The sequence below is a fragment of the Callorhinus ursinus genome, unplaced genomic scaffold (assembly GCF_003265705.2).
Source record: "Callorhinus ursinus isolate GAN/ISIS: 27379988/994484 unplaced genomic scaffold, GSC_fseal_2.0 scaffold25, whole genome shotgun sequence".
Taxonomy (NCBI): domain Eukaryota; kingdom Metazoa; phylum Chordata; class Mammalia; order Carnivora; family Otariidae; genus Callorhinus; species Callorhinus ursinus.
The window spans coordinates 14146292-14166962 of NW_027397087.1; the positions used below are offsets into that span (position 1 = coordinate 14146292).

Below are 20671 nucleotides of genomic sequence, written 5' to 3' on the forward strand. Positions count from 1 at the left end.
AATTCAGGAATCTAAAGAATTGAACTTTTTTTTTCCCCCTTTGCTGCTACTGCAGACATAGAACAACTCCTAAGCTTTATGCCTCCAATTGGGTGGCAATTTGACTCTCATGGAGCCACTGGTCATCCCCTTGCATCTTCATTCAGTGCACAGAGCCCTCTGCCTGCAAGCGGGGCCTGCTCCCTTGATGGAGAAAATGCGGGAGGGATGACTGGATGCCAGTAAAATAGGCAGAGCTTTCTGGGTCAGAAGTTGGCTGGGGAAGGGCTCAGACTGCCAAGTAACTTGCAATGATGTCAGAGCCCAGCACAACCAGAAAACACCAGCCAGCCAGCCAACAAAAGCCTTCACAACAACAGAAAAATCACAGAGCAGCCTTGCCAAAGCTGTTCTTTCCGCCCCCTACCCCTTTCTTCGAATAGGAAGAACAGCAGGAAGAGAGTTTATATTTTAAAAGACTCTCCCTCCTCCTCCCTCCTTCTTCCCTTTGGTAACAAAGTGTTAACTAGTGAGGAAACAGTTCTCTGGATGAGTCCCGATGCAGTTCCTTGCGTTGTCTTTTTTGAGTTCCTTTTCAAGGCTGTCAGTGGAAGTTTCAGAAACAACTCAGAACAGGGTATTTTTCCTAAATGTAAACATGTAACTTTGTGCAGGGGAGAAAGCAGGGACCATTGAGGAAAGGAAAATCCTTTCTCTGCTCCCTTCTTCTCTCTTGCCCGGTAATTAACCATACTCAAATGAAAATTAAAAGTTTATCGAAAAACCTCTCTTCTCTCTTTTTTTTTTTAAATAGGGATACCATGGTTCATTCCAGCCATTTAGAGCCCTCCGTGATTCATAATTCAACTGGAAATTAATAAAACACAGCCCCCGTTCTTGGAAATGAAGTTTGGATTAAAATCCTCTTGTTTTGGAATATATGGCCTTTTTTTCCCTTTCATTTGTGACAGTCAGTTTTAAATGATGTCACTTCAAGGACATTTTCATTTCTCCCACAACATATTACACGAAACACTTGCCTGTAAAACCGGCTCATTAGCCTGCAAAATTATACTGTACTGAATGGCTTTCATTCAAAGTAGAAATGGGATTTTTAGTAGGCAATTTCTGTATTTTATAAAGATAAAGCAATGTTTGATTGCTTCTTCCCAGCTGTTTTGCTTAGTGGTTATAAAGAGAAATTGGAGGGGGTTGGGGGACGAGAAAGGTAATATGGGGGCGGTTTTGTAAGGATGTGCTTAAAAAATAAATCTTAGATTAGGAAACCAAGGCCGAACTTTACAGAGCAACTGCGTCTGCAGCTCCTCTGGGCTGCAATGGTTTGTCCTCTGGATGCCTGGAGGAAAGCTGTGAAAAAAAAAGTGAGGGAAGGAGAAAAAGAGGGAAAGAGGGAGGAAAGCGAAAAGGCTGCTTCGCAGGCTGCAGCGGCCACCACGAGCTGGATGACTGAGGCTCTGGGAGTTGCTGGAAGGAGCAGCCCTTCAGAGGTGGGAGAGGGAGGGTGCGCCGGGGAGGAGGGACGCGGGGGCCACCAAGGGGTCAGCGGGGCCGCGGCGCCGGGCTGGGGGCCTCCAGGCGGCGCTCGGCCGAGGGTGAGCGCGCCGGGCCGCCCGCGCCTCCTGCCGTCCGCGCCCGGGGGTGGGCCCCGCGTCGCGAGCTGCCTGGTGCGGGGAGGGAACCAGCTCCGGCTCGCCTGATGGATTGACTTGGAGATGGATCGAATTACACCATTTGCCTTGCCTCGATTTGTTTTGCTCCCGCTCCGTCCCGCTGCTGCTGCCGTCCCTGCTGCAAGGACTGGTGGTGGCGAGTTTCAGGATTATATCGAGGAAGCCAAGACCTAAAGAGAAAGACGGATTTTTTCTTTATTTTCTTTTTTTCCCTGCGCGTGACGAGCTGCTTTTCTTTTTCTTTTTTACCAGCCGACCCCCCTCCCACCCCCGCCCCATGAGGTAAGACTGTCTTATAATCTGCTAATGCTCTGGGCGCCTGGTGGGGATCGGACCCCTCTCCAGAGCCTGAATCGCAGCCCGTGTATGTGCGTGTGCCTGTGTGCATGTGTGTGTGTGTGTGTGTGTGTATGTGCGTGCGTGTGTGTTGTCATTGGAGAGTTGATTTCTCTTCCAAGCAGCCCCGTCCGGCTGCGGTGCAAGGGACGCGCAGCGGGCCGGAGAGGTTTGGCGGACCGGTCCAAACTGGCATTGTTGGAGGCTTAGGGGGAGGGGCACGAGGACTTGGAGGCCCCCTCGACTGTGCACACCCCCCCCGAAAAAAAGCGAAAGGAGGGGGCAGGTAAAAGTTTCTTGCCAGGCAGAGCCGGCTCCGCGCTCTCCCCGCACATTCTCAGTGGGAACCCGGGCTGCCTGACTGCTCGGGCACGGCGTCTCCAGCCAGCGCGAAAGCCGAGCCAAGGCCGAAAGAACCGGCCGCAGGCTCGGCCGCCCCCTTCCGCACGCCCGCCCCGAAGCCGACGCTGGGACCGTCGGGGTCGCGCGGCGCCGGCAAGGCGAGGATCGGACCCGCGGGCATTCGCCCGAGCTCGAAGAAGGGGCGCAGAGCCGCCGCCGAGACCCCAGTGCTCACCGCGGACGCCCGCTACCTGTCAGTGCGCCCCTGGCTCGGACAGCCCCCGGCAGCGCCTGGGGGCGGGGGCGGGGGCTCGGGGTACTCGGCCACCTCCACCTCCCGCCCCGGCTCCAGCCCGGAGGGCAGCCGCTTCCCACCCTCCCTCTCCCCCTGCTGGCCAAGCGCGCCGCGGGCGGGCTCTGGGGCCGGGAGCTGCCCACCGCCCACCCCCCACCGCCCACCCTGCGCCCACCCTGCGCCCGGGTTTCTCCCGCTGGCCACTCTCCCCCGCAACTTTCCGTGCTTTGTTCTACGACTGGAAATGATTTACGGAAGCGTTTTGGACAGGGTCTCCGCCAGGCGGCAAGAGCCCAGCGCTGAGATGTGTTACGTTCTCATCTACCCATCAATTATGGATGGAAACAAATAAGGAAGAGTCAATTTTGCATGAGCCCCTTCTCCTGCGGCGAGAGGCGTCCTGCAGCCGGGAGGGAGCCGCCGCTCGCGTCGGCAGCCGCTGGCTGGGGGATGGTGAGGAGGAAGGTAGGGAAACTTTTATTTCCCGTCTTGACAGCGATGATGTTTGTTCCTGGTCTGCAGAAACTGATAGAGCAGCCGCCTTGGGTAACTTGGAAGGGCGTAAAGCTTCCTCTATCATGCATAAGTCTTGGATTGAAATAAAAGGTCATAAAAGACTTGGTGTGGATGAGAACTGGGTTTTAAAAATTTCTGCTAAATCGACTCTCGGGACCACCGCTGTCGGGAGAGTGTTTAAATCCTGAACTTGTAAAGAGCTAAATGTCGTGGAAGCTGGAGGGGAATGAAGTAGCAGTATTAATTACAGCATTAGAAGAACTCAGGGTAGTACTCCGTGTTCTGAGGTGACCAGTCAGCAACCCACGTTCCAGCAGCCCAATCCCTCGCCAGTCTCAGCTGGGTGACTTTCACGCAGAGGGGACAGTAGATCGTTATTATATTTGTAAACAGTCATCGAACCTTGTGTCCACCACTGTGCGAGGCTGCTTTCTCTCAAAAATAACGGTAGTGTTTCCAGTGACTTGGGAAAAGAAATGTCTGGGGTCGTTTTCCCAAGAACTTCTGGCTACTGAGAATTTTAAGTCTGCAGTAAAAAGTCTAGTTGCTTTTTCAGGATTGTCCTTCCCTCTGCTTGGTGTTTGGAGCAATAAAGTGGATTATTTTGTTTATTTCAAGGCTAAAGTCCTAGGGAAAGGTTTAACATTTTTCTAAACTAGTTTGGTCTCTGTCCCTCAGCATAGAAAGAATTCTTGTTTGGAGAAATTTTTCCAGGTTTCGTCCTTGTAGAATTGAGAAAAATCTCCGACAGCTCAAGATGAGGATTTTACTATCCTTTTGGTTTAATAAGCAATAGGTTCTGATGCTGGTTTATTCAAGTTGTTAAAAAAAATCCTAGTGCTCTCTTAGCTATCTAACTCAGGAGATTAAGTTGTGTGTAGTCCTATTTAATGTAGTGGGTGACGGGCATATTCTGTCAGGCTGGCAAATATTACACAAACATTACCCGGCTTAGATAAATAGAAATTGTCAAGTAAGCCCTGAGCTTTGGGCCTATATTATCGTGAACTTAAAACATCTTAAGGTAAATAAACTATAGCCCAGCCGTAGCTGGGTTGTGTTTTTTATAATTACTATCTATGCTCTGATTTAGGTCCCCAGAATGTGCTCTCAGAAAGATAGTTAAATAAATAACCCTAAGATTTACAAGATGTGTTGTTTAGCAAAACATTTTCTTCTACTGGCACATTTAGTTAGATAAACAGTTACTGTGTCTTATTGGATCCTACAGAATGTTGCTACCTATCTTCACTTCTACTAGAGATGCTACATAGATGACCTTTTTTGAGGAACATTTCTGTAATGCAGGACAGTGTGCCAAGAATACTGTGACTTCTCCATCACCAAACAGCTGATTAACTCGAGTTTGATTTAGATTTGTGGGCATTCTGCCCATGTTCGTTCGTTTGTTTCTCTTTCTTTCTTTCTTTCTTTCTTTCTTTCTTTCTTTCTTTTCTTTCTTTCCTTTCTTCTCTCTCTCTTTCATTTTTTTGGTGCCCACTAATAGCACCATCTGGTCATGTCTCCCCTGATTTGATGGATTTGAAAGATGGCTCTGACGTAAACCTGTTAGCCCTTAGAGTGAGGGCAACTTAGAAATCCAGTGGATTTCAGTTCACTGGCTGCTTGCTGCACAGGAAGGATCTGTCCAGTAACTGTGCTCTCAGTTAAGTGGGCCCCTGCAGCCTCCTGTGGTGGTTTCTCTTGCTTGAAAGGCACACAGGCAAGTAAGCAGGAATCTCAGCTTTGATTCACAAAGATACCCATAATTGTTAAGGACTTAACTGAAACTGGAGAAGTTCTTCATTTCTTGCTGCTCCATCATAATAAACGCTGGTAATTAGCTTAGTCATTGTTCTTGCATGTGAGTTTCACTAAGATACAAAGAGTGAAAAATGCATCTGAAATGGGGTCATTTTTCACCCTTCTGATGCATTTTATGCAGAGTTAAGAGCCTGGCTGAATGCCTAACCATTATTGGTGTAACCATAGGAGGTGAACTCCTTCCCTCACACATCGCAGGATAAAATATTACCTTTTATTTCAATTAATAGACTTTAAGCCTGCACATTCTGGATTCATTTCTAGAGGAAGCAAGAGGCCCTTGGGGTATGCCAACCAGTCCATATTTATTGAGTACCTGTCGTTTGCAAGAAGCTATGCTAGCCAGTGTTCCAACGCCAGGTGAGGCAGACTTGTTTCTGTATGCTCAACTTAAGTAAGAATGCAAAGAACTAGAGCGTGGCAAAATGGATCACTTGGCAAGAAATGTAAATATGCCCCTTTTTTTGAAGCATGCCGTTGAATCCTAAATTGTGAACACTAATCATTCAATATACTATTAGTGTAATTCACGAATTGAAACTGTCATTAGAACAGGGGAACTCATGCAAATGGAGACTTCACTTTGAAATCCGCCAAAGCCCATGTCTTAGGTTGCTGCTTATTTCATGAACAGCGGCCAACTTGTAGTTGGGGGGAATAAAAAGTGTGTTTTGATTTATTCCCAGGACACAGAGAGAGAATAAAATTCATATAACTATATTAAGCATATCATAACCTTCTTCAGTTGAGGTGGCTATTGTTGGGCTGACTTTTCTACTCGGACCATGACAACAGTGGCAGTACGGCTAAATACTTTGGAGCCGCTTCCATTCATCCAACAGGAAAACTAGGAAGGATTTTTACTGTGAAAAGCCACCATTTATGTAACCAAGGGCGATCAAATCAGTGGTCCACATAGATACCACATGAGGTGTACTTATTTCTCAAACTTTTCGTTTCTATTAAGCCTTTGTTAACTCCCCCAGATTAGCATTTTAACAACCCTGAAGTGAACTTCTGCCATTCTCTCTACTTGGACACAGTATGTAGATCATCCATCATCCTGTCCTTGGCTACAACAGGCTGCTGGCTCCATCACCATTTGGAGCTACACAGAATCCATCCGACTGTGAACAGCACAGCTGGCTACAGCAATTTTTTCTTCCACACCACTGGCAGCATTGTCTGGCTGTGGTAACTAAAGTTAACACCCAGAACGGGAAGTTTCCATTGTTTGGCGACCTGGGCTGGGCCCCTCATCCAGTTCTGGGGCACACCTGCAGAAAGGCCCTGCCGACTCGTAGTGGCGAGCTCCACTTGTGAGAGGACTTGCACACAGCCTTAGACAACCCGCGGGAAAGCCTCTGTGGGCTTGATACAATTAAACCACCAGAATTACAGAATTAGAAGAAGCCACTCAGACACCACTCATCCTAGACCTTCAGAAGGCAGTCTTTTGCCTTCTGGGGAAAGAAAAGAATGAAGTAGCCTTTAGCCTGTGATTCCAAATGACTGAAAACAGAAAAAGACCTTGTCTAAGTTCCTCAGAGAACTGGGCATGTCATTGCTTCCTCCCTTTTCACAAAGAACATGTGATGTCCCTAAATCTGGGCCTCGTGTCTGATCGTACCCAATGCTTTCTATCAGTTTTTTTTTTGGGGGGGGGTCTTCTTTTTACTAAGAAGGTATGTGTTACAATAGTCATTGCTTGATAAAACAAGAATGACATGAGTTAGGTGGATACATTTGTTAAGTTATGTTGCGAAGCTTTAAAAAGAAAACTTTTGTGATTAGAAGTACTGCTTTTGGAGTTTGATGTGGGCGGGGGAGACTGCCTCGTACCAGCTGGGACGAGAGGACGAAGATGACGGTGATGGAGAAAGAGGAAGAGGGGGAAACAACAGCCACTACACAATACCTACCACTTACTGTTAGTCTCCATCATAATTATATCATGTAACCTTCAATCAACTGCACAGGGTGGGCTCTGTTATTATCACTGCTCTATCTAAAAAGAAAACTCAGGGACCTGAGGAGTCAGGTCATTTCCTGAGGTCATACCAGCAGGGGCGTGGTAGAGTCAGGATTCGAACTCACGTCTGCCTAACTTGTCAACCCACACCCTTTATCATTACACTGAATTGTTTCTGGGAACATGAACAACCCGAAAATTTTGTGCCTCTCTGATAGTTCTCCCATTTGGTCTTCAGTAAAAGAGTCCTGTTTTGAGGGAAAATTTTATACCAAATGAAAGGATATGTACCATGTGGAGATCCTCTTAAATTTTGACCTTTCTCTAAACTAAATCATATTGTTAAACACTTCTTTCACTTTATTTCTGGTGGCCAAATAATTATGACACACTCTTCTTTTCAAGTGTCCTAGAACAGCTGCTTCTCCCACCATTTTTCTCCATGGTAGGCTTTGCTGTCCAAGATTACAGTGGCATAGGACAAATGGCAATATTCATCACTCTCCACCAAGAAGTGCGTCTGCATCAGGGTGCGATTGACATTCATTTCCCTGATCTTGGCAGGTGAAGATCCATTAATGTATCCTTGTCCCATTTCCCAGGAGTATTTATGGGCCGCATCAGCAAAGACAGTGAGAGCTGCAGCTGTTCAAGCTTTAGTGGCACCAGGATGGAAATTGTATTATTGATGTTTGACTATGTATTACATTGTAATACGCATTTTTCTTACCTATGGTTGCAGAAGAATCCTTTTACCTAGACGAGTAATCAGACGCCCATTGTTGAGAAATTGTCATTGTGCATCAGCATTTCTTTCGTTGTCCTTTTTTTGTTCAGGATTCCTATGGGAGGGAAAAAAAAAAAAAAAACAAATAAACACTACCACTACATAGAATGCTGAAATTTAAGGTGTTCAACATATATTTACGGGAAAAAAATATGGGTTCGAAGAAGGTCAGTATGTTGGGACATGTAAAATAAGGTCTCAGGAAGATCTGCGATTACTTAGCCTATTACTGGAGTCTGTATTTAAAAATAAAGTCAGGAGTTTCTAGTCAGACGAGGAACTGGCACATATGAACCAGAGCAGATGAAGCTCTTTGGGAAAATAACACTTCCATTCCCAGGAGCCGGCTGTCAGCAGACCAGAGACTCAGACTCCCCCAGCGTCTACGTTGGCCTAGGCATCACTTGTCAATATAGGGGTCTCTGGAAGCTTTTGTGGTCTGCAGAGTTGTCTACATCTATCAGTAAGTCCCTGAACCTCCTCCCCTGGGTAATTGGTGGATCAAGTAAACATATTTTTTGAAAAGCTACAGAAGAAGGAGGAGGAGGAGAGGAAGAAGAAGGAATAAAGAATGTTGCATTTGTTTCTGTTTTTGTCATTGCTGGGGTAACCATTTGTTCATTCAGCCAACTTTTACCAAATGTCTACGCTGCACAAGTAGGTGCCAGAGTGGGGAGATGGTTCAAAGAGGACCTGACACATAGTTCCAGAGCTCAAGGGTCTTGCTGAGTGGTATAGAAAAGACCAGGTAAACACATAGCCAAAATAAAATGGCGAGCGTTTTAAGGGCCCGAAAACAAACACACAGACCTATGGAAATTGAGAGGAGTGAGAAGTTATTTCTGGCTAGAGTAGTCAGGGAAGGCTTTGTGGAGCCGCTGATATTTGAGCTGGTCCTTGAACTAGGTAGTATTTGGACAGGTGGACTGTGAGGGGCAGTGGGGGAGGTGGTGAGAGGGAGGGCATTCCAAGCATAGAGAACAGCTTAGGCAAAGGCCCTGGGGTGGGGGTGGGGGTGGGGTCTCGATCAGTTGTCCACATTTGAGTCCTAGCCTAGGACAGACTTGCATTTCAGGTGTGAAGAGGCAGTTTGCCATGCCATCCACAAATATTTATTGAGTATCTCTGGTCTACTCTCTCTACTTAGCCATTCAGCAGATGGCCCCGTGGCTTAAGCCATCAGAATGAATGGGATCAATTTTGCGGCGATTCAGTAGATTGCTCCGTGATCAGAGCTAAAAACCTTGTATCAACTGCCGACTGGTTCAGTGTTGCACAGGAACATTGCAAGGGATAACATGATTTGCCTCAAATTACCCAGCGAGACGGTTCCCCCCACGGGGATGTTTAGCAAAACCAAATTAGAAGGGTCTTGCTTCACTGGTTTCAACTTTTTTAAACTTGGGAAAAAACTCTGTTAGACATAGACTCTATGGTAAGGAATAAATTGCATACATATATGGGGGGTTTTGGAGAGGGGAAAAGGGGATGTGGGGAGAGGAAGCAGAAGAGAGTAGAAACTTGTCAAAACTGTGAGAATGATAAGAGCTGGACTCTAGGTGCTCAGACCACACTGCAGGGCCAGTGAGGCTGGATTGCCTATTCATCTCTGAAAGGTAGCAGAGTGACGCGCCGCAAACATCTTAGTAAACGTGTCAGTTGAGTTTAACATTTTATTACATTGCAGATAGTGCCTATCATGCCTGGTAAACTCTGCAAAAAATGGGGTTGGAGCTGACAGCTTTTTTCCTGATAAAGTGAAAAAGTAGCAGTAAACAACCTGGAAAGTTCCTAATGCTTCCTTTTGGAAAAATCCCATCCTGGAGAGACCCTAGGGATTCAGCTGCACTTTCCGGGTCTGAGCTTTCAGGATAAACTCACCTCCCAGCAGTGGCAACCCACAAGCCCACTTTCTCAACTCCCTCCCCACCTCCCTCCTCCCTCCGGTGCCCAGCCCTACTCCAAGCTAGGCTGTTGGGTATGAGGGTTGCCAAGCCTTCATTCACCCCTTGAGTTAACACAAATTGTAATCAAACCACTTAACTACGGTTACGGTTACGTTTACTAGTGGAGGTGATAATCTTCATGGAAGGAAAGACGGGATGTTCAGTGTAGTAGAAGCGTGCTTATTAGAACACATAATACAGGAAAAATAAAATGAAAACAATTACATTAGGGAATGATTAAGCCAATTACTTTGGCAAGAGTTGCTCCAGTGGTTCAATTTTCCTTGGTATATTTAAGTCTTTTACAAGTTAATAGTTACATGACAGTCTGAGAGAAGACTTAAGTCTGAAGAATCACCGCCAATGAAAGATCAATCAGAAATTATAAAATAGGTCAGTGGGGAAAAAGGATTAAGCATATACAAATTCACTATCAGGAACTTTTCAGGAATATTCCAGTGACATAAAGCAGAGAACCTGTTCAGTCTAATAATTAGTCTGGCTCCCACCCAGTTATTTTTTTTTGAAGGACTGGCTGCCTCCTCCTGCATAAAGCACAGTTGCCTTCCAGACAGGACCTAAAATAAACTGGCCTGGCTCAACTCAGCTAATAATAACAGCTAGCACTTTCTGTGTGCCATGGCACTGTGCCTAACACTTTGAATATGTTATCTAATTTAATCCTCAGGCTGCCCCTGAGAGTGTAGGACTGACTGGTAACTAAGAGCTAGCATTTACTGAGTGCTTACTGTGAGCCTGATACTCTTTTCAGTGCAGCTATTAAATGATTTGATTAGCATTCTTGGAGGTAGATTCTATTATTAATAATGTCCTCATTTTATGCAGGGGGACACTGAGGGATGGGGGCTGATGCAGTTTTCCAAGGGTCAACCAGCGGAGTTGGATCCATGAGAAATAGCGTGGCAAGGGTATCGAACAGCGTGAACTCTGGAGCCGGCCCGTTGGGGCGTGAGTCCGGGCTGTGTGACATAATTATAAGCTGTGATCTTGAGCACATTACTTCACCTCTCTGAGGCTCAGTTTCACCACAGAAAACATGGACCATGACGGTAGTACCCACCTAGAGGGTCGTAGTGAGACATAAACGAATTAATATTTGAACAGCACTTAGAATAGTGCTTGGCAGGTGGTGAGTGCTATCTATGCCTCGGTGTCTATTAAAAAAAAGTAAATGCAGTCTGGCTCCAGAGCCCGTGCTTTTAGCCCGCATACTGTGCTGTCTCTTCCCATGGGCTTTTATCATGTCTCTTTAACTGATCTGTAGCCCTTGAAGTCACTTTCCCCCCAGCCACCCTCTACCCTCGTGCACGACACTTGCTCCACATTCAGCCAGACTAGAAAGGGGAGTTTGGCAGGAGAGGTCCAGTGGCCTGGAGATTGACCCCTGACCCTGATGCCCAGTTGCATAACCCTGACCCTGATGTCAGCCATTTTGGATTCATGAGCGCAGAAATCTGGTTTCTACTGTTGGTTGTATTGAAGGCCGATAGAAATGATTGGCATATGTTCTGTGCTCGGTTGACCCCTGGGCTGATGAAAAGCTGAATAGCACCCGGGAAATCCAGGCACATTCCCAGACCATTCCTGTCATTACGCACAGCTTTGATCTCTACCAGTGGTCCTCCAACGATAAAATTCATCAGTATCACATAGGGTTAAAAGGTAGATTCCCAGGGCCCCAGCACTAATAGCTCTGTTCTGCTGGGTCCAGAGCCTGCATTTTCAGCAAACAGCTCAAGTGACCCACACCCTGCAGTCCCTTGACCACGCTTTGATAAAGGATGCTCTGGTATGGCCAGAGTGCAGATCCCTACCCAAACAAGGTGTAGACTTCAAGGCTAGCATTGGCAGGCCACCAGGTATCTGAAACCTCTTGCCTACAGCACAGGGAGAATGGTGATGAGCCAGAGGCATCCTGGCTAGCTCATGAAAGAGTGAAGAAAGTAATAAAATCTGTTCAAAGCTAAAGAGGCTTTTTTTTCCCTCGTTCAAAAAAAAAAAAAAAAAAACTTATCTTCACAGTGAGCAGAAATTAAGAAAGAAAAAGGGCACTCACTTATTTCTGTTGACTGGCCTATATCATTTCATAAATGGAGTCCTAGGCCAGTATTCATAGCAACAGTTTTTGATTTAATGATAAACTGAGATAAGGGTAATCAAACTTCATGCTTCAGGGCATAAGGTGATTGCCTGCTGCGGTCAGGATGGAATTTTTTCCCTTGTGCTTTACGCAATTGACTAGATGCATTAGGGAGAGTACTCAGGCTGCGCTTGGAGGAGCGGGCCGGGGAGGGGGGGTGCTGGAGGCCCTGGCAGAAGACGTTGCTGGGTGAGATCATATGGGAAATGGTCTGGTGTGCGATGAATAACCCCATCATCATTTGGCTTTATCATTTTTGTTTCATATTAAGATTCTGCATATCATGCCCGTATATTTCTGTAAGCCACATGATGAGACTGGGAGTGTCCGGTATTTGGAATCAGATGACCTGGACTCCAACTTTGGCCAACAGAGTGTTCTCTGAGTGACTGAGGAAAGCACTGTCCCCTCGGGCCCTCAGTCTCTTCGTCTGTGGAGTCACAAGTCTAATAAGCATCACCTGAGACAGCAGAGGTAAATGTTCTTCATAAAAGCCAGATGAGTGCTGCTCAGATGTAAGGTATTATTATGATAGAATGAATTACATTTTATGGAATCACCATTTATTGTAATCAGCACTCTATAAATCCCTACTCTATGTGATGAGATCACACGTATAATGACATTGAACATTCACTGAGTTGTTAATCTCTGCCAAGCACTAATATGTTTTCTTTATATTCTCTTAATAAAATCTTCGCATCAGTCCTTTGGGGCACATACTTTTTTATTCCCATTTTATAGATGAGGACACATGCTCAGGAGCCTCAGTTAGTTTCCCGTTGCTGTCGTAACAAATTCTCACAGCTTCCGAGGCTTAAAACAACGCGACTGTGTGACCTCGCAGTTCTAGACAGAAGAAGACCCAAATGGGTGTCACTGGGCTAAAGGCAAGGTATCCGCAGGGCTGTATTTCTTCTGGAGGGCTTAGGGGTGAAGCCATTTTACCATCTTTTCCAGCTTCTGGAGGCTGCCTTCCTTTCTTCACTTGCTTCTGTAGTCCCAGCTCTTTCCTAGCTGTGTGCCTCCCCCTTCCATCTTTTCAGGACCCTGATGATTACATTGGGCCCACCCAGGTAATCCAGGAAAATCTCCCTGTTTTCAGATCCTTTCCTTAATCACGTATACAGAGTCCCACTTGCCAGGTAAAGTAGCCTCTTCACAGGTTCAGGGATTAGGGTGCAGACATCTTTGGGGAGGGGTGGGGACATTACTCTCTACCACAGCTCAGTACCTCACCAGGAGCAGGCCGTGGCAGAGTCAGGATTCATGCCTACGCCTGTCTGACTTCAAAGCCCACAACGCAGCCACTCACTCAAAAACCTCCTTGGTTCCATCAGTGGAAGAAACAATAAAGTCATAGAACATAAGTGCTCAGGAGGGCCCTGTTACTTTTAGAATAATCAATTGGGGGCTTTTAAAAATAATCATTATAGTAGTAACAAAACAAACATCCACCATACTGATCTTCATGTCCTACTTTGTACTCAGGATACTGTTCGTAGTCTTCCGTTTATTTCTTGTGAGGATGAATATTATTTACCTGATTAACTGCATTCACAGAATCCCTGAATCCAGTTGTCTTTCATGGGGTGACTGAATAAAGGAGGAGAGTTTGGGGGACCAGAAGGTCATTTTGGAGGACAATGAGGAAGGTGTTTTAACGGAGTTAGCGGATATCTGTGGACAAGGCACTGTCCTTGCTGCCCTTAGTTTTCTCATTAGAACAAAGTGAGATGGGGATGGGCAGCAGAGAGTCTAGAGAATCTCCAAGATTCTTTCTTGTAGTAGGATTGCTTAATGTTGTATTTATTTTCATATTTTAATTAGCTAGGTGATAGGATTGAATCCAATGGTGATTTTTCAAAATATGAATTCACTTCATGAATGTGCATATAGCTATCTGTAAAAGAGAGACAGACACACAAATAGTCCAACTTTCAAATTTATTATTGCCATTTATATTTTACAACACTTTGCCCTTTTCTTTCGGGGTCACTTAAACTTCATTGCTGCTAATATAGTTTTTAGACTCAATTTTCAGAAATACATAGATAATATTTTCAGTTAGCAGTAATTTCGCTTCATTCAGCTCTCAGGGGTTGATAAGCTAGCATGGCACAATTTCCCTGTAATTTCAGTTATGTCCCTGAAGAGCCATCCCCTGTGGAACATGTAGGACACATAGGGCAAATGAATTTCCAAGTAGAGGGCCACACTCTACTGATTGGTAGTGGCTGCCACAGCTAGTGTTGAAGAAATCTGTGGGTCTATATCCAAGGTCAGGGAGAAAAAGAAATGCTTTCATTGATTAGGAAGGTCTTCTGTGAAAATGGAAGGTGCATGGTAGCCCCCATCCAGGAAATGTGCCATCTTTGATTCGGTATTTTCTGTAGAGACACGCATCTCCCTTACGACTTTCCTACTCATTAATGGTATCCATACAGATTGATAAGTATTTAATGCAGATGTCATCTGGCATGATGTTGATGTCTCAGCTAGCCGCAAGAACAGAGCTGGACTTATCTGACCCGTGAGAAGGAAAATAAGTAATCCCCATGGAAAAGGAAACCTGGTAATGATAACTTTTCCCAGCCCTTGCCATTTGCTTCATTTCATCGAATATTCCCTCAAGTCTGCCTCAGTCTTTTTAACATTATTATGTTAAACATGTTTATGTTGAACATTTTAGCTTTTCAAAGACTGAAAAATGTGATAAATGATGGGCTACCACAGATAACACCTTCACCACAGGTATATAAGTGTGGACATATATAAAAATGCACTACCACCACACTTGTACTCAAAGCATACAGAGATTTTAGGAGCTTTTTTTTTTTTTTTTTAAGAGAGAGGAGGGAAGGGCAAAGAGAAAGGGAGGGAGGCTTAAGCAGGCTCAGTCTCACAACCCTGAGATCATAATCTGAGCTGAAATCAAGAGGCAGACCCTTGACTGCCTGAGCCACCCAGGTGCCCCACATACAGAGATTTTAAATGATAACTTTCAAAGTCAAGCAGACTAAGGTTGCAATCCTGTCCTATCCGATAACTGGATGTGAGTATATGATTAGTTTCTCCAAGTCTTAGTTTCCTTTTCTGTGAAGTGGAGAAAATATCCCTTAGCTCAGAGATGTGAAATCAATGAAATAATGCATGGGAATTGGCCAGAATAGTTCTTCGAACATAATAGGTGTCAGTCGTGTTGCGTTTGGCTACAAGTAGCAGAAAACCCAACTCAAAGTTGCTTCAGCAATGAGGATATGTATATTAAGTCACATAAAAAGAAGTCCTGAGATGGGGTGGCTCCAGGGTTGGTAAATTCTTTGATTCAACGATGTCATCAAAGACTCAGGTGCTTTCTCTATTCTCTGCCATTCCCAGCCTGTCATCCTGTCCTTGGCTGGCTCTTTTCATATTTGCAGTAAAACTGGCACATTTCAGGTGAGTAGCCAGCAGATCAAGAAACCAAGTCTAACTAAGAAACCTTTCCTAGTAACACATTTCTCCTTGGTCTCTGTATATAGAGTCATGACACCTGCTCTTGGGCAGGGGAATGGGACCACCAAGGGACTTAGGTGGGGGAGACTCTCTTACCATTGGATGGATACATGAACAAAATCAGCATTTTGTTACAAATTATTTGTATGTATCACACTGTTATATATGCATACTGGGTACATACAGTGTATATTACATAGACATATTCATGAGTGTGCTCAAGCTGCAAAATTTTGGTGTTTGGCCAGAAATATTTTTCTGCCATTATTTGAAAATTTTGCATACCTAAAACAGACCTTTTATTTAATCAGGCAATTAAAAAATATAAAAGATATGACATTGGAGGACAATGCTACAAAATGTGGACAGAATATATAGAAAATGAATTTGCTTTTGCTATGCTTCCACATTTTTTCCTTATTTTTTTCTGTAGCTTGTTTTAAATAAGAAATAAGATACTCCTGCCAGATTAACACTTTGAAACATCATAATAAATAGAAGCCATAACTATGAAAGCACTTTTATCTCCTGAGAGGTAGAGACAGAAACACTAACTATATTTTCTTCAATTCTGAGACATTTCATGATTATAAACTCACATTTTCTTATGATTCCTACTTCCAAAAACCATTAACCCCTGAATCTCTAAAGGTAACAATTCCCGTGTTTCTATTACACATTGTAAATCTGTATTTACCGAGGAAAGTTATGCACATTTTTTTTTTTTAATCTTTGTCTTGTCTCTTAATGAAACATACTACAAACTACCTGAGAGGAAATCTTAGCTTGGCTCTGAGCCTTCTTTCACTCTGTATTGTTACACTGTTAACTTCTTTTCCTGGTATAGTAATGCAGTAAATCAGGCCGAAGGCCCCATAAAATGTGGGCAAGGAGGCTCCTCCTCCACATGTCTTTGTACGACTGGTTGGCCTTTGTAGTAAGCTGAAAATTAACCGCCTCGATTTTCACTTCTGTTCACCAAAGTGAGACTTCACTCAGGCCTTATCAAATAAAAGTCTCCTTCTTTCAAGTCAAGCAATAGTTCCTGTTCTGCTGTTCTCAGTGTGTCCAACTTGCACTATTTTCTTTTCAAAGAGCAGTGAGTCTCCAGGAATCCAAATAGTCCTAAGGTCAAATTCTGATTCTGCTACTCAACCTCTCAGAGCCTGGTTTTCCTTGCTGGAAAATCAGGGTAATATATCTACCTCATAGAGATGTTATGAGGCCCTCGTCAGGAGGAAATATATTCAAAGTACTTGGCATGATATTTGACATAATAAAAACTCGATAAATTGTAGTAGTTTTATTATTATTACTATTGTTTTTAAATCATGGATGCCTGGCAATGTATGAAATATTCATATCTGAAGGGAAGGGCTTGTAGATATCTTTTGCACATGGATGGGTTCCATAAAATGTATCTGGATGGATACTTCTAAATGCAAAAAGAGAGAAAAAATACCAAACAGTTCTGGTAAGCAGTTGGCATTTCTTGAGCACATAATAGCACAGTAATGCCTACCACATGCGCACATGGCCACTCACATGTTGGACGTAGTTCTCACAACTTATTTGTGTCGGGGCTGGGAAGATTGATCGTGTTATGCGGTATTTTCAGATTATGAATTGTGACTGTTAAGGAATGGACCAAGTTCTCATGTTGACTTATTGCATTAGCTCAACCTGCCCCCCGAGTCTTAGTAGTAATTTCGTAGGTGCATTCTTTCACTCGTGTGCATAGTCATTCATTCACTTATCCCTATGACAGAGAGTTTTTGAGCGTTTTCAGTGTTCAAAGAACCTTTCTTTCCCTTTACCTTCCAAGAGTCAGCATGCAGTAAATAATGATATCATGGCACCCAGGGTCAGTTTTCCTGGGTGTGTTACCTGTGCAATCACACTTGGGCCCATGCCTAGAATGCTCTTCTGTAGCTATCTTAAAATTATTAATAATTTTTTAATTAGGACCTCCACATTTTCATTTTGCACTGGCCCCTGCAAATCATGGGGACCATCCTGATAGCTTCTTTTCACCAATGACATTTGTTTTGTATTGATCTGAGTAGACAGACATGAGTTGTAAAGAGTCCCAGGCTCTGGGTCTCAGTTCCCACTGCATCATATACTGAGACAAGCCACCTAATTTCCCTGGGCATTGGTTCTCTCGGTTGTAAACTAGGGCAGAATAGACATGGGCTCCAGGGTCACTGTGGGCAATCCTCACAGTTCAGTAGACTAAGATACTAGTATAAAATTACGTCAGACCTGCATTTGAATTATAACTGTGATGATCACACCCTCAAAACTTGGTATTAAGACATGGGGATTATGGGGCCAAAAGGAAAAAAAAAAGTTGAATTCAGGGCTCTTGTTGAAACCTTTGACCTCTAGACTAGGCCTACATGCTGTTTGATAGTTTTACAACATAAAATCAAATTCATTGAGCGCTGGCATTATTCTGCTCATTTCATTTGGATCTGTCCTTTCCTCTTTATAGATTTTTAGGCTAATATCCCAGAGGAGACTTAACTCACTCCAATACTTTTGCCACACTTAAAAAGAAATCCATGTCTAAGACCTTAAAATTCTAATATACAAATATTGGCATCTTTGAGAATTTTCTAATTTACGATCCAAGAAGTTTGGTATAGTGCAAAGTGATAATCAAAATATTTAGCCAGCCCTTTGGCATGGGCACTGACCAATTAAAACACACTCCACGGTGCGGGACCAAGTTAATGCCAGCTCAAGGTGTGTTCTGGGTCATCTTATACTCAGTATTAACCTTTAGAAAGGTGCCACCGTCCTCATAGTGGCCTGGATATCTACAGAGATCCAGTGACTCCAAGGTATAAAAAAATAAGGCAGCACCATAGAATCTGCATTTACTCAGTGTGAGAACCATGATCTTTTCTGGTTCAGTCATTCTGACACCTCTGAGAGCACAGGTACAAATTCTGTATTAAAACTTACAGCTATTTCATGGCAAGCACAGATTTCAGATACACTCACGTTTTTTTATCAAGTTGAGGACACCGGCAAATTGCACTGAATAAAGACATTTCAAAGGAAAAAAAAAAAACCTCTAAATTAACTGAGATTCTGCAGCCATCATTTTTAGATACATCATTAGTTCTGCCTGAAGCCACCTTCTACATGACCAAATTTTAGATCACAAGAAAAGTCGACGCTCAAAGTGTCTCTAATCACCCACCTGCACATTTGCATCATCAAGTGGACCTCTCTACTTTATAGGCATGCTGTTGACCTGTTAGAGCAAAGAGATGGGGAGCCTGTCTGTAGTGTTAAAAGCCTACAAACAACTCTGTTGTAAGTCACAGTAGCAGGAGCTAATTAAGATCAAAGCCTTGATGCTTAGTGCTATGGATTTCATCACTTAAATATTAAGCGATTTTTACTTTGACCCTGACCAAGAGGTGTTAATGTAGATTCTTTTAAACAACTTAAGTAGTTTAGGGTTTTGTGTGTGTATGTGAGATAAAGGAAGAGATAGAGAGTGGTAATTTTTGTACTTTCAAGAGCTACAAGTATCCTGTGTTTGAGCCTCCTAAAAGTTACCCAGTTTAGGGGTTTGTTTATATTTAATTATTTTAGTTTAATTTAACCTTATTTAACTTTATTTTCTTCTGATGGAGAACATCTTGACTTCTTCCTGTTTTACTGTGGCAATACGATGCTTAGCCCAGAAGCCTTGGAACCAAGTGGGAGTTCACATTTTAGCTCCCAAGATATTCCTTCACCCCCATTGGTTGGCAGAATGATGTGTTTACATTTGCATTAGTATTGAGTGGGCTGATTTGTAAAGGGCTACAGAAAGAGCTGAAGTCTGGCTTCTTGTTGCTCTGACAACCAATGGCAAAAGCACACAATTATCCTTATCTGCTATGGTATTTATTTTATGACTAAGAAAAATGGCTCAATGTGACCAAATTCTGAAATAGATTCAGTGTTCCAGCAGCCATTTATCTCTAAGGTAAAATCTGAACAGTTCTGCTTGAAAATTAGTTTATAAGAACGTGTACTTAATGTTTTGCTACACATTCAAATAAAAGTTAATCTAACGCTTAGATGGTCACTTACTTGGATCGTGGTGAAGGAGGGGGATGGCTACAGCAGGGAGCAAGAGAGCCGGCAGAAGAAGTGTCCTTACTTCCTGCCCCTTCGCTCGCAGGGCTCTAAGTGGAAATTTGGGATTTGAATAGGCCAGGTCTTCCTTCTCCACTTTCCTGTGCATGTTTTTAGAGTCAAGAAAGGAGACCTTAATGCCAATATTTGAGCCATTGGGGTAAAAATGGTGTTGGCTTTAAATATCCAAGTACACAGTTGCAATCAGTTTTCCATTTGCTTTTGCCAGGGTACATTTGACCACTAAGAGTCTAAGCCAAGTTTTTCTTTCTCCTATGTGACTGTAATTCTTAAATTTTAATGCAAAAGACAATCACTGTATTACTAGCACCAAGAGAACAGCAGTGATTTTGAATTGGCATGGATCTTGGTGAAAATTAGATTAAAGTTCACTCTAAAAATAGAAACTGTTGTTGCTGGCTTTATTTTAGCACTTTATATTCTGAAAGTCTAGGAAGGGAAAAGTAGAAGGTTGGGAGGGGAGAGGAACAAAGCCAAAAATATAACGTGCTCATTTAACTGCAATTTCTGAATTAATTCCATTTTCTTTTACTGAACACCCAAAGGATAAATATGATACAAAGTGATAGAGATACTTTTGTCTAAGAAGTTACCATCTAAAATAAGTTATTTTCCATGGGATCCAAGTATTAGTTCTTGGTTTCATTCAACAGAAGGGCAATAACAACCATCTTGACCAAGGAAATTCTCTGCTTAATTGAGTTGGAGGGTAATTTTATTTTTTTAATGGATCATCTCTCCATCCTACCTTCTTTAAATATTAAAGAATTACAAAGTTTTCTTTCTAAAGGGGAAAAAACCTAATATAAGTTATTATATAAAATAATTTTTTATCTTTTCCATTTTAATGTGTATTTATATGTATCTCTGTCTATATAAAGTTGTAGTCAGTATATATACAGTTTTATATTCTGATTCTTTTCCCACTTAGTATTACTTCATAAGCTGAGGGTGTCTGATCTTCCTTGTTATCATCTTAATGGTTGCATAATATTCCATGAAGCTGATACAATATACTTTTATTTTAATTTCTTATCCATGTTTAGAAATTTGGCCTGCTTCCAATTTTTTCACCATGATAAATAAGGCTACAATGAGCGTCTTCCTCTAATAAGGTTCCTTTTTTTCCTTCTTACTTCAGATTATTTGCTTAGGGT

The 20671-nt window shown here is 43.3% G+C and overlaps 2 long non-coding RNA genes across 4 annotated transcripts in view; one reads left to right on the top strand and one right to left on the bottom strand.

Annotated features, from left to right (window-relative positions):
• Positions 1-1863, bottom strand: part of LOC141370051 (uncharacterized) — a 56911-nt gene extending 55048 nt beyond the window's left edge. For all 3 annotated transcript variants that reach the window (XR_012373745.1, XR_012373744.1, XR_012373743.1), the window contains exon 1: positions 1741-1863. This is a non-coding gene — a long non-coding RNA (uncharacterized lncRNA). The remainder of the gene's footprint in view (positions 1-1740) is intronic.
• On the top strand, positions 1836-12539 carry LOC141370052 (uncharacterized). The gene is made up of 3 exons (XR_012373746.1): positions 1836-1952; positions 2914-3108; positions 12121-12539. It is a non-coding gene; the product is annotated as an uncharacterized lncRNA (long non-coding RNA).
• The last annotated feature ends 8132 nt before the right edge of the window (positions 12540-20671 follow it).